The following is a 10,139-nucleotide window of genomic DNA, read 5'->3' on the forward strand; positions in this document are numbered from 1 at the left end:
ATCTAAGACTACGTTTGAGACTTTTTCTAGAGGTCTGTGACTCGTTTAGACAACAGGGTATTCCTGAAGATACCTTACGGCTCAAATTGTTCCCATACTCCTTGAAAGATCGTGTAAGAGCATGGCTTAATGCCGTTGGAAACAGTGGCACCATGGAGTGACCTTTACCAGAGGTTTTTGCTATGATATAATCTGCCAAACATGAATGCCAAGCACAGAAATGACATAACATATTTTCAACAATCGGAGGATGAAGTGTTGTATGAAGCCTGATAAAGATTTAAGGAATTACTTAGAAAATGTTCGATGCATGGGTTCTAGGACTGGACTTAGATGGAGATGTTTTACAATGGGTTGAATGCACATACAAGAATGGTAGTCGATGCTTCCGCCAATGGTACTTTGTTGGATAAATCCTATAATGAAGCATATGAGATTTTGGAATCGATTACCAACAATGATTATCGATATCCTACCACGTGAGTTGGGACTGGTAGGAAAGTCGCTGGTACCATTGAGCTTGATGTAATCACTTCATTAACAGCCCAGGTATCTGCTTTGGCTAATATGATCAAGACAATGAATAGAACAACTACGGTCCAAAAGATGGAATCAGTCAACTCATCTTGCGTTTATTATGATGAGGACCATGTGTTTGATGAATGTCTATAAAAGCCAACATCTGTTTACTTAATGGGTAATATCAACAGGAATAATAGTCTCTATTCCAAAACTTATAATCCAGGGTGCAAATAATACCAACTTATGCTGCAACAAAATGTGCAACAAGGTCAAGCATCAGCTTCTTCATCTATTAAAGCTCTGCTGAAAGAATATATGGCCAAGAATGATGTTGTGATACAGAGTCAAGCTGCATTCATACAAGCCCTTGAGAATCAAGTGGGGTAGATCATAAAGGCTTTAAATTCGAGACCACAAGAAGCTCTACCAAGTGATACTGAGAATTTGAGATTACAAGGGAAAGAACATTGTAAGGCAATCACTCTTGGAAGTGGAACTTAGCTTAATGAAATTGTTAAAGATGCCATTGCAGAAGAGGACAAATTTGATTTCAACCATGGAAAGGATCTCAAAATCATTTGAAAAGCACACTGCAACTGGAAAGGCTATACAGAATACTATTGCAAAAAAAATCAGATCAATTTGCTAATAGAAATAACTGGAAAGGCTATATAGAATATTGTTGCAGTAGAATCAGATCATTTTGCTAATAGAAATGCTATAGCAAAACAATATCAGCAACCCGAAGGACGGCCACCTCCATCTTTTCCTCAGTGATTTCACAATTGTAAACAAGATACCCAATTCAAAATATTTCTAGATTTCCTTAAACAACTCCACACTAGCATACCGTTGGTAGAAGCTTTGGAGCAAATGTCCAATTATGTAAAATTTATGAAGGATATACTATCAAAGAAGCGAAGATTGGGAGAATTTGAAACTATTGCTCTCACTGAAGGGTGTACGTCAATGTTGATGAATAAATTACCTCCAAAGTTGAAAGACCTAGGGAATTTTACTATCCCATGCTCAATTGAAAATTATTAGGTTGGGAAAGCATTATGTGATTTAGGAGCAAGTATCAATTTAATGCCTATATCTATATCCAGGAACCTAGGAATTGGAAAAGCAAGACCTACTATGGTAAGATTGCAACTAGTTTATTGATCCTACGCACATCCGAAAGGTAAAATTGAATACGTGTTAGTAAGAATAGATAAGTTCATTTTTCCATTCAACTTCATTATTTTAGAATGTGAAGTTCACAAAGATGTGTCGATTATTCTTGAAAGACCCTTCCTTACTACAGGCAAAACTTTAATTGATATACAAAAAGGTGAACTGACCGTGAGGGTAAGTAATCAGCAAATCACTTTCAACATATTCAACACCCTAAAATGTGCTAATGAGAATAAAGAGTGCCATGTTATTGGTTTGATAGAAACAGCAATGGTGGAAGAGTTTGCGAGCTTTTACCACAGCAACTCAGATAGTGATACAAATTCACTTGAGTTGAATGAAATGAAAACATTTGAAGAATTCAGTGAGTCCATAGAGGCAAAGTAGATTGTGGACAGACCAAGGAAAAAGTTTGAGTCCTTAGATTTATCAGCTCGCACTTTCAATCCTCCTAAACCATCTATAGAGGAACCTCTCACACTGGAGTTGAAGCCTTTACCACTACATTTGCAAGATGCTTACTTGGGAGACAACAACACATTAGCAATAGTTATTTCTATAGAATTGACACCTGATTAGAAGGTCAGGTTGTTGGAACTTCTCCGACGATCTAAGAAGGCATTAGGATGGATAATTACCGACATCAAGGGAATTAGCCCTACTCTATACAAGCATAAAATTTTGTTGGAGGATTTCCATGTCATTTCTGTTGAACAACAGAAAAGGTTGAATCCTATTATGAAGAAAGTTTTTAAGAAAGATATAATCAAGTGGCTTGATGCCGATATTATCTAACCGATCTCAGACAACTCTTGGGTGAGTCCTGTACAGTGTGTGCCCAAGAAAGGAGGTGTTACGATGGTTAGTAATGATAGCAACAAGCTTATACCAACTTGCACTGTCACGATATGGACAGTGTGCAAAGATTGTCGCAAGCTCAGAAAAGCAACTCAGAAGGACCATTTCCCCTTACTTTTTATTGACCAAATGTTGGATAGATTAGCTGGGAAAGCCTTCTACTATTTCTTGGACGGATATTTAGGGTATACTCTAATTTCTATAGCTCTTAATGACCAAAAGAAGACAACTTTCACTTGTCCATATGGTACTTTTACATTTAGACGAATGTCATTCGGGTTATGTAATGCCCCGACAACATTTCAGCGTTGTATGATGACAATATTCTCTGACATGGTGGAAATTTTTCTTGAAATCTTTATGGATGATTTCTTTTTCTTTAGGAATAAATTTGAGGGCTGTTTAAAAATCTAGAATTGGTTATTCACCACTGTGGAGAAACTAGTCTTATCTTAAATTGAGAAGAATGTCATTTTATGGTTCGTGAAGGCATTGTTCTAGGGTATAAGGTATTGCAACAATGGATTAAAGTCAAAAAGCAAAAATTGAGGTAATAGAAAAATTTTTGCCTTCTACCAATGTCAAGGGTACTTGAAGTTTTTTAGGCCATGTAATTTTTTATAGAAGATTCATTAAGGATTTCTCAAAGATATCTGAACCCTTGTGCACGTTGCTAGGGCAGAATAAACCTTTCATTTTTTATGAACCTTGTTTACTAGCTTTCAAGGAATTAACAAAACAACTGGTAGTAGCACTAATTTTAATTGCTCCTGAGTGGACAATACCATTCGAACTCATGTGTGACACCAACTATTATGTTGTGGAAGTAGTGTTGGGGCAGAGGAAAGACAAGGTATTCTATGTAATCTTTTATGTAAGCAAGACCCTGACAGATGTGCAGCTTAACTACACCACCACCGAAAAGGAATTATTGAATGTGGTATTCGTATTTGATAAGTTTCGATCTTATTTAGTTGGCACCAAGGTCACGATCTACATAGACCACTCTGCCATTAAGTATTTTGTGACCAAAAAAGATGCCAAGTCAAAATTGAGTTGGTGGATACTCTTGCTACATGAGTTTGATTTGAAAATTTTGGATAGAAAATGAACTAAAAATCAAGTTGGTGGATACTCTTGCTACATGAGTTTGATTTGAAAATTTTGGATAGAAAATGAACGAAAAATCAAGTGGCTGATCACTAATCAAGATTAGAAGTTGGAAATAAAGATGGCAAAATCAACCTTATTAAGGAAGAATTCCCAGAGGACCAATTATTGATTGCCACCGTATTACCTTAGTATGTTGATATTGCCAACTTCTTAGTCAGTAGACGGTTGCCACCTGATCTGAATAGCTAGGGCAGATGGAAATTCCTACATGATGCCAAATTTTACTATTGGGATGAGCCTTATTTATATAAGCAATATGCTGATCAAATAGTTCAAAAATGTATTCCTGATAAGGAGATGAGCAGTTTATTGCAACATTGCCACTAGCTCCTTGTGGAGGGCATTTTAGAGGAGTCAAAACCGTAATTAAGGTACTCCAATCTAGTTTTTATAGGCCGAATTTGTTCAAGGAAGCCCATGAATTTTATAATTCATGCGATCATTGTCAGAGGATAGGCAATCTATCTAGGAGACACAAAATGTCGATGCAAAATATTTTAGAGATTGAATTGTTTGATGTGTGACGGATAGAATTTATGGGTCCATTTCCACCCTCGTTCGGCAATTTATACATACTACTGGCAATCGATTATGTCTTTAAATGGATAGAAGCCACAGCTTTACCTACTAATGACGTCAAGTCCATATTGGAGTTTCTACACGAAAACATCTTTACAAGATTTGGTACACCTCGAGCCATTATCAATGATGAGGGATCTCACTTTGATTGCAAGCTAGTTGCTAATGCTTTACAATGGTATGGTGTAAAACAAAATATTGCCACAACATATCATCCACAAATGAATGGGCAAGCTAAAATTTCCAATAGAGAAATTAAGCATATTTTAGAGAAGGTTGTTAACCCAAATCGTAAGGACTGGTCCTTAAGATTGGACGAAGCCTTATAGGCCTATCACACTGCTTATAAAACTTCGTTAGGAATGTCAGCATTCAAGCTTTTCTATGGAAAACCTTGTCATTTGCCAATTGAGTCAAATCATAGGGCATATTGGGCTGAGAAACAATTGAATATGGATTAGAAAGCTATTGGCAATAGAAGATTACTGGAGTTAAATAAAATGGAACAATTCAGGGCACAAGCATATGAGAATGCTAAATTATACAATGAGAAGACCAAGTGTTGGCATGATAAGAGGATTATGACACGAAAATTTGAACCAGGACAACAGGTGTTATTATTCAACTCAAGGTTAAAGTTGTTTCCTAGCAAACTGAAATCTCGATGGTCAAGTCCCTTTAAAGTAACCCAAGTATACCCTCATGGAGTTGTTGATGTTAAGGATATGAAAATGAGGGTCACATTTAAAGCTAATGGTCACTGCTTGAAACACTACTGGGGTGCTCATGTGAATTAGGACAAATAGTCCATTGACCTCCTAGATGTTTAACCTCAACATCTCGATAATTTTGTTTACTTTTGTTGTTTTTAAATTTCTCCTAGCTCTCTCATTTAATTTGTTTAATAATTTTTGTTTTACTTTGCAGGCATCTGTTGAAGAAGGGATGGCTGAAGTAGAGCCAGTTGAAGTAGAGCCTGGAACCACCAACCTTGATGCTGAAGAGAAAGAAACCAAATCACCTGACAGAGATGCTAAAAATATTGAATCAGTCCACATAGAGACAGATGACGAGGGGACTGAAGAAGCAACCCCTACACCGGTACCACTAGATGATAGTACTGCAGCTATCCCACCTATATCTACCGAAGCAATGACTGAACAAGACCGTAAAATCATTCGTATCATTGATGAGATCACCAAGTCTGACAATGAAGAGGAGGACATGCCACTCTAATTACCAAAAAGGAAAATACATTATAAACATTTAGCACGTAAGTCCACCCGTCGAAGTTGAAGGAATGATAATCAATCTCCGAGCCAGGGGAGTTCCTTTCCCTTTATTGCATCATAACATCCATATTTTTTTCATGACATTCTAGGTGTAAATATATTCTTTCATTCATGATTCATGTCTGTGTACGCATTGAGGACAATGCATCCCTTAGGTTTGGGGGTGTGTTAAGCATTTAGGATGCATTAGATATTTAGTTGAGCATGTTCATTTTGCCATGACACATGTAATTGCCAAGGATTGCTTAGACTGTTATGAGTGTATTTTTTGTCTATGATGTTTGATGAGGAGATTAATTCTTCAATAAATCTAGAAAAATGTAACAATGGATTAGCCGAATTTAGCTTAGGATAGTTTGCCTGAGAATCGACCCCTCAAAATGAGATGTTCTAACTTCAATTACAATTGGCCTATAGTAAGTTCTTTTAATAAACTTAGATATTTTTTAAGCTAAGCTTAGTAAAATGGAAATACTCAATAATGAATCAAATGGCAAAGCTTAGAATAAAGCACTCCAATGCTTAGAATTGCCAAATAGGTCAGCAACACTTTGTTTGCTCCATTGTGTTGTTGATTAGAAAAAACAAGTTTAGGCAAGAGTGTGTAATAAAGAAAAAGAAGTTTAGGGGCACTCCATTATAGCAATAGGTTAAGTAACTAATGAGGTAGTTGTTTGCTCCATCCATCATCTAAGTCAAAAGCATTACCTTCATGAGTGAATTCTATTCCACTTGTCACATGATTAAATACTCGGCAATTCAATGTATGCTCCACTATGATTGTCAAGTCAGAGAACCATGTGACGAGTTGTATCCCCTAGTATTCTAAATATATAATAAATAGATGTATATGTATTCGAGTAGATACGAGGCCATGGTTAAAAAGAAAACTGAGTTTAGGTAAAAGATGAACCAAGTAAATTAGAAGATATTTGCTATAGTCAAATTGCATACAGGAATATCTAGGATTTTTGTTTTTAGGGCAATATTTTATGCACTGCCTTTGCTAAATAAACTTATGAAACCTGAACAAATTTTTAGACACAGAAGATTGTGGAGAACTGAAGTACAAAATGTTCTCTATATGGTTTCGCAATACAAAAATGGTTATGTGGCTGTGGAAATTCTTACATTCATACATTCATAAATACTTTTCTTGAGGGCAAGAAATAGTTCAGGTTTGGGGGTATGATAATTCTTGAAAAGAGTTATATTTCATGCCTTTAGGCTTAGTTAATTTCTTGTACTTATGTGATTTTAGTTACATTTTAGGATATTGCATTGGTATTTTTAGAGCATTGCATTAAAGAGCTTGAATTGTACTTAAGTGTTATTACATGTTACTTTTAATTGTTTGTGGTAAGGACTTGCTTAGTGGTTGATTGGCAAGTGTAGAGTGTAGGAAAAGGAGTAAATGATTGAAGGTTTGTCATGAAAAATTTTGGATAGTTTCTCAACAAAAATGCTGTGGCAATGCTTGGAAGATGCCTAGTCAACACTCAATGCATACTGTTCTTAACCCCAGTTATACTTATACAAGATAAATCCATCTTAAAAAAAAAGAAAGGATTATGGGTTAATGGAACTAACTTAGAAGGAAGAGATATAAAAGCCAAAAAAAAAGAGGACAATAGCACTGAGACAATAGAGGGGAGCAGCTAAGAACTAGGGTACACTACAGCAGAACAGGTTTTTAGCGGCGCTTTTTAACGCCACTAACTTCATTTCCGGCGCTTATAGAAGCACCACAAAAAATGCCGCTAATGACAACGTCACTAACTTTTGCGGCGCTTACATACAAAAACGCCGCTAAAGATCATGTTCTTTAGCGGCGCTTAGAAAAAAACGCCGCTAAAGACCATGCTCTTTAGCGGCGTTTAGAAAGAAACGCCCCTAAAGATCATGTTCTTTAGCGGCGCTTATAAAAAAACGCTGCTAAAGATCATGTTCTTTAGCGGCGCTTAGGAAAAAACGCCGCTAAAGAACATGATCTTTAGCGGCGCTTTGGAAAAAACGCCGCTAAAGATCATGTTCTTTAGCGACGCTTTGGAAGAAAGCGCCTCTAAAAGTAATGTTCTATAGCGGGGCTAATTAAAAAATGCCGCTAAAAGTAGTGTTCTTTAGCGGCGCTTATTTCACAAACGCCACTGTTTTGATATGACTTTTAGCGGCGCTTTTTTAAAAAGCGCCACTAATTTTGGGATTTTTTTAAAATAAAATTTTTTATTTTTTTCAGCCCTCCTGCAACAGCAAATCAAAAGCAACCAAATCTAAACTAACCAAAAACAATAAATTTATATAATATTTTAAATTAAATGACTAAAATAATTTTAATTGATAAATAAAATTGAATTCATACTTTTCTTTACAAAAGCGTTAAAAGTATTTATGCAACATACACTATGACAGCGGAAGTTGCGACTGCTTAAACATCGTCATTATAATCTGAAGCTGCTCTTGAAGTTCGTCGTACTTTTTGCTCTGCTCTGCTTCTCTCGATGCCGCATCTTTTTGAAGTCGTAGCTGTATTTCTTTATATTTCTTTTGAACCTCTACTTCTATTGCTGCTTCTCTCGCTGCTTCTCTCGCTGCAACCTCTGCTTCTCTCGTTGCTTCTCTCGCTGTGGCCTCTGCTTCTCTTGCTGCGGCCTCTGCTTCTCTCGTTGTAGCCGCTGCTTCTCTCGCTGCCGCCTCTGCTTTAAGTTGCTGCTGAAGTTCTTCATATTTCCTTTGAACCTCAAATGTGGTCGCTTGCATCTGAGCCATCTGGTCTTTTAACCTCTGAACTTCAGCTTGAGATTGACTCCCCGAAGCCATGTATTGGTGCGAGCTGGATCCAAAATATTGGGTTGGGCTGATAAAAGATCCTTGAAATCGAACCCGACCATACTTTTCAGGACCCAAAACTTCAGTAATAATCCGGTTATCAATGTCTTCAAGATGAACCAAACTATCACTAGAAGCAATCGCTTCGTACTCCATCTTTTTTTCCTTTAGTTTTTCCTAATAAATAAATCACATAGTTAGGAACGCAATATATAGTAAAAAAACAAATGCAATATAACAATAGTCGCATTACATGCAATGAATTAAACCATTAGAAAATAAACACTATAAATAACTAAAACAAGTGAAATCATATTAAGTAAACGTACCATAATTTCACCAGCTTCAAGAGTCATAGCAGATCCATCTTTCTTCTTATGTGTAATTTCAAAAAGTTGTAGGCGTCCAACTTTTTGACCTGACGACCGTTCCTACAATATAGTAGTAAAAATATTATTTAATAGAAAGTTATACATATTTGAGAATATTAAAAAATTAAAAATACCTCTGCCTCAGCTACACAAGCAAAACTTCTCGACCAGGCTGTTTAGTGAATTTTTGTTGCTGCCGGCTGCTTTTTCCAACTCGTTCACGATCCTACGTTATAAAATTTTTAGTACGTAGATAGTATATACTATAAACCAAAATAATTACAATAGTTTGGAAGTACGTCGTACCTCGCCTTTCTGAGAATGCCAAAATCTAACCGCATCTTCCCATTGGTACCTCAACATACCCGGCGGGACATTTTGCAATTTCTCATCGAGGGTGGTTTTTATCTTATAATAATTTTTCTTCAAAGTACTTTTATTGTCTCTCCATCTTTTTCCCAATACCTTTCTTACATAAGCATCGGAGACCTCTAAAGCAAACCTCGCCTACAAAAAACACAAGTTAATAAAGTAAATATAAATGAAACTATTTCCCAAGCATTACAGATGACATTAACATTTTGTTACCTTAATATTATCGAGGGCTTGGTTTTTGTTGCTATCGGGCACTTGACGCCATGACTCGTAGTTGATAGGCAACATATTCAGATTTCGTGCTAAAATGCCCATGTATCCTGCTAAAAGTCGAGCTTCTGATCCAACAGGCTGACCAAAACTATTTCTGCATACCTTGACACGCTCGACTAGATCTAACTCGTATAACTCTCTAAGTATCGTACGTCCTCGACCTCTACGCGTCCCACCATTTTTAGCTACAAATGGTATATTATAATATAATAATTTGAAAAATAAATCAATTATAAGTCAACACGCATGGAATTAATGTAAGTTACTTTAAACTTCCGTAGGATCCTCGTGTGTAATCGGAACATTCGAAGATCCAATTGCTGTCTGTTGTTCAGTACTATTTGTTTCTGTCGAGTTTGGATGATTTTGAACAATGCTTTCCCTTATAATTTTTCTTCTAGGCATTTTATCTGCAATACACATAAAATGTAATTAAACTTAATAACTAATTACAACAATAACAGCACATATAATATAGTTAAGTTATATAATAAGACCAAGATTTAATACTAATGTAAGTTACATATAATTAATCAATCGTAAAATCTTACTACATCATTATTTGTAAATATCTTCATCCGTATCCTGACGAACCGATTGAAATTGTGCACTAGTACTAGGGATATTATCGTTTAAGTTTTGTTCTGGAAATGGCAAAGTTTCTGATCTGTCGTCGATGTTATCTCTACTT

The 10,139-nt window shown here is 36.1% G+C and overlaps 1 non-coding gene across 1 annotated transcript; it reads right to left on the reverse strand.

The window, feature by feature from the left end:
• Positions 1–210: 210 nt before the first annotated feature.
• LOC121220571 (small nucleolar RNA R71) lies at positions 211–317 on the reverse strand. The gene has a single exon (XR_005917790.1). It is a non-coding gene; the product is annotated as a small nucleolar RNA R71 (small nucleolar RNA).
• Between the last annotated feature and the right edge of the window lie 9,822 nt (positions 318–10,139).

This window comes from Gossypium hirsutum, chromosome D08, assembly GCF_007990345.1.
Source record: "Gossypium hirsutum isolate 1008001.06 chromosome D08, Gossypium_hirsutum_v2.1, whole genome shotgun sequence".
In the NCBI taxonomy this organism is placed as follows: Eukaryota; Viridiplantae; Streptophyta; class Magnoliopsida; order Malvales; family Malvaceae; genus Gossypium; species Gossypium hirsutum.